Below are 5000 nucleotides of genomic sequence, written 5' to 3'. Positions count from 1 at the left end.
GATAGCTGGTCTCCTGGTAGTACAGATAGCTGGTCTCCTGGTAGCTACAGATAGCTGGTCTCCTGGTAGTACAGATAGCTGGTCTCCTGGTAGTACAGATAGCTGGTCTCCTGGTAGTACAGATAGCTGGTCTCCTGGTAGCTACAGATAGCTGGTCTCCTGGTAGCTACAGATAGCTGGTCTCCTGGTAGCTACAGATAGCTGGTCTCCTGGTAGCTACAGATAGCTGGTCTCCTGGTAGCTACAGATAGCTGGTCTCCTGGTAGCTACAGATAGCTGGTCTCCTGGTAGTACAGATAGCTGGTCTCCTGGTAGTACAGATAGCTGGTCTCCTGGCACTACCTTCTTGCAAGTTATAATTAAGTGACATGTTTTCCATTGAGGCTGTGACCTTTTACTAGACTGAATTCTATTGAGCAAGCCTCGGTCCCAGGGATGGACTGGGACCAGATATCGGCCCGGGCCTTTCTTACACACCGGCCCATTTCTTTCCTAGAGACCCCCACACAGGCCCATTTTCCCACCTAGAGGCACCCAATATAAGCCAAATAATGGTCATTTTGCGCATAACCGCCAAGTTAGACAGGCCCCCTGGGCTTAGAATAGACCAGCCCATCTGGCATTTTCCCGAAATGCCCTATGTCCAGTCCTCCCCTGTCGGTCGTCTCACAGACCAAGCCTGTGTATCCAGACCAGCGACACTGAAATTGTTACTAGGGAACATGTTTGCCGCAAACTGAAACCTTGTTCCGGTTGCGGCAAACATGTTCCCTAGTAACAATTTCAGTTGGACAATTTGAATGAACATTCCAAAATGTTACGGTGGAACATCAAACAGATGATTTCTGTAAGGATTACTGTGGCTTTTCAGCGAAAAAAAATCTAACTGCAAATGACTTAGCTATTCCTAGTACTACACGTAATAGAAAGCCTACAGGATTATTTATAGTGACAGTTTAGACCGGAAACAGACGCACACGCAACCTTCTCAGACTGTTAGCTAATACATTTAAAATGTTAGCTAACGTTCAAAAACTATTTCTCTTTGTTTAACACACCTCAGGGCTGGCAGCGCACTGTCTGGCCCACTACAGAAGCAGCAGAAGCCTGATTTTCTAAGAAACTCGGAATCTGTAATGTCCTCCATCCTCCATCGTCCTCATTGATTTTGTCCTCATGCACAACACACACAAAGGCACACACACAAGGTCGCACAAAACTATACACCCTTACCTCACACACACGCATGCACGCACACACGCACGCACACACACACACACACACAAGGAGACTGGCTGGAGATGCAGGTACCTCTGGCCTCCTCATCAATTGAGCCCTATATTTATTTACCGATTTTGATTACGTTTTATAACAATCCCAGAGGATAGATAGGGTCCGGGCAGAGAGTGGGGTGGAGAGGGTAGTTAGTGGTCAGTGTTACTAAGGAGGGGGTGTTGGACTCCTGTCACCTCTAGTGGGTGGAGATGGTGGTTAGTGGTCAGTACCAGGGGGTGGTTCCTCCAACAGTGGTGGTTAGTGGTCAGTACCAGGGGGTGGTGCCTCCAACAGTGGTGGTTAGTGGTCAGTACCAGGGGGTGGTGCCTCCAACAGTGGTGGTTAGTGGTCAGTACCAGGGGGTGGTGCCTCCATGAGTGGTGGTTAGTGGTCAGTACCAGGGGGTGGTGCCTCCATGAGTGGTGGTTAGTGGTCAGTACCAGGGGGTGGTGCCTCCATGAGTGGTGGTTAGTGGTCAGTACCAGGGGTGGTGCTTCCAATAGTAGTGGTTAGTGGTCAGTACCAGGGGGTGGTGCTTCCAATAGTAGTGGTTAGTGGTCAGTACCAGGGGGTGGTGCTTCCAACAGTAGTGGTTAGTGGTCAGTACCAGGGGGTGGTGCTTCCAATAGTAGTGGTTAGTGGTCAGAACCAGGGGGTGGTGCTTCCAATAGTAGTGGTTAGTGGTCAGTACTGGGAGGTGGGCCAGCAGTAGTCTGACCCAAGCACCTGCCCCTTTAAAAATCAGACACCCTGCTTAGCTTAGAGCAGAGGCTTATACCAACCTATTGGTGGAAATATTTAATATGTTTAGAAACATTAATATCTGTTCTCATATGTTCTCTCATCACCTTGGAGGACGCAAGGTCAGTGTTGGGGAATCTACTCTGAAAGGATAGTTTACCAAGCTACCAATTACTTCACACTGAAAGAAATGAAGCTACACCAAAGCTACCCTTAAGAAAAATATAGTTAAACTAAAGTTACTTTGAAAAGGAGTTCACTACATGCAAACTACATCATGAAAAATTATCATATGTTAAATCTGAAATGTCATAGACTACAAATTGCAAGAAAAGATCACTTCGGGGTCACCATGTTAACAGAATGTGTAATTTAACCTATTAAACCAACAATATTTCAAGTATAAATTAGGCAGGTCTGATGCAGAAAAAGAAAGGAAATGATTGGCTACTTCATCCGTGTTTTCTATTCTTTTTGTAAAAAACGTAATGTGTAGTTCCAGTGGTTATCTACACCGCTACACGGCAAAACAATTATTAACTACTGAAAACACTACCTAGATTAGAATGACCACCAAGCTACTGCTAATGTAGTTAAATTAGTAGTTTAAATACATGTAGTTCTCCACTCCCCAACACTGGGCACAGTATTTAGAGCGATGTTGTGTCACAGGGTTATTAACAGGGCTGGGGTTGTGTTGAAATGTTACATTATAGCTGGAAGAAAGGTTTATTATGATAAGCCGCTGATAGAAAACTGAGTCAGAAATCATTTGATAACAAGGTTTAATTACACTTCAACATGAACGGATGGGCCAAGAGGTTGGAGCGAAGAGCATGTCGAACGAGGATCTATGTATTAATAATCATGTAAATTAATTCTGAAGTGCTCCCTCACAGTATTATATTTTCTTACTACAATTCAGTCCTTGTATCTTTACTGTTTAATTAATCTGATGAATATTTGTTTGAGTGAAACTGAAACTTCACCTGCCTTCATCTTGTGTGAGCTGATGTCTCGTTTTTGTCATCTCCAATCACAAGACATTATCGGTACTTAACACCTGCATTATTACGTCATAATGTGATCAAGACACTATCAGTACTTAACACCTGCATTATTACGTCATAATGTGATCAAGACACTATCGGTACTGAACACCTGCATTATTATGTCATAATGTGATCAAGACACTATCGGTACTTAACACCTGCATTATTATGTCATAATGTGATCAAGACACTATCGGTACTGAACACCTGCATTATTACGTCATAATGTGATCAAGACACTATCGGTACTTAACACCTGCATTATTATGTAATAATGTGATCAAGACACTATCGGTACTGAACACCTGCATTATTACGCCATAATGTGATCAAGACACTATCGGTACTGAACACCTGCATTATTATGTCATAATGTGATCAAGACACTATCGGTACTGAACACCTGCATTATTACGTCATAATGTGATCAAGACACTATCGGTACTGAACACCTGCATTATTACGTCATAATGTGATCAAGACACTGTCGGTACTGAACACCTGCATTATTATGTCATAATGTGATCAAGACACTATCGGTACTGAACACCTGCATTATTACGCCATAATGTGATCAAGACACTATCGGTACTGAACACCTGCATTATTATGTCATAATGTGATCAAGACACTATCGGTACTGAACACCTGCATTATTATGCCATAATGTGATCAAGACACTATCGGTACTGAACACCTGCATTATTACATCATAATGTGATAAAGACACTATCGGTACTGAACACCTGCATTATTATGTCATAATGTGATCAAGACACTATCGGTACTTAACACCTGCATTATTACGTCATAATGTGATCAAGACACTATCGGTACTGAACACCTGCATTATTATGTCATAATGTGATCAAGACACTATCGGTACTGAACACCTGCATTATTACGTCATAATGTGATCAAGACACTATCGGTACTGAACACCTGCATTATTACGTCATAATGTGATCAAGACACTGTCGGTACTGAACACCTGCATTATTATGTCATAATGTGATCAAGACACTATCGGTACTTAACACCTGCATTATTACGTCATAATGTGATCAAGACACTATCGGTACTTAACACCTGCATTGTTATGTCATAATGTGATCAAGACACTATCGGTACTGAACACCTGCATTATTACGTCATAATGTGATCAAGACACTATCGGTACTTAACACCTGCATTATTACGTCATAATGTGATCAAGACACTATCGGTACTGAACACCTGCATTATTATGTCATAATGTGATCAAGACACTATCGGTACTTAACACCTGCATTATTACGTCATAATGTGATCAAGACACTATCGGTACTTAACACCTGCATTGTTATGTCATAATGTGATCAAGACACTATCGGTACTGAACACCTGCATTATTACGTCATAATGTGATCAAGACACTATCGGTACTTAACACCTGCATTATTACGTCATAATGTGATCAAGACACTATCGGTACTGAACACCTGCATTATTATGTCATAATGTGATCAAGACACTATCGGTACTGAACACCTGCATTATTACGTCATAATGTGATCAAGACACTATCGGTACTGAACACCTGCATTATTACGTCATAATGTGATCAAGACACTATCGGTACTGAACACCTGCATTATTACGTCATAATGTGATCAAGACACTATCGGTACTGAACACCTGCATTATTATGTCATAATGTGATCAAGACACTATCGGTACTGAACACCTGCATTATTACGTCATAATGTGATCAAGACACTATCGGTACTGAACACCTGCATTATTACGTCATAATGTGATCAAGACACTATCGGTACTGAACACCTGCATTATTACGTCATAATGTGATCAAGACACTATCGGTACTGAACACCTGCATTATTACGTCATAATGTGATCAAGACACTATCGGTACTGAACACCTGCATTATT

General features: G+C 42.1%; 1 protein-coding gene across 2 annotated transcripts in view; it reads right to left on the bottom strand.

The window, feature by feature from the left end:
• LOC121548574 (steroid hormone receptor ERR2) overlaps nt 1–5000 on the bottom strand; it is an 85952-nt gene that overhangs the window by 39619 nt on the left and 41333 nt on the right. The gene's annotated exons all lie outside the window — the stretch shown is intronic.

The sequence above is a fragment of the Coregonus clupeaformis genome, chromosome 33 (assembly GCF_020615455.1).
Source record: "Coregonus clupeaformis isolate EN_2021a chromosome 33, ASM2061545v1, whole genome shotgun sequence".
NCBI classification, from domain to species: Eukaryota; Metazoa; Chordata; class Actinopteri; order Salmoniformes; family Salmonidae; genus Coregonus; species Coregonus clupeaformis.
Note: the sequence above shows the minus strand (reverse complement) of the source record. Positions and strands in the feature narration are given on the sequence as shown.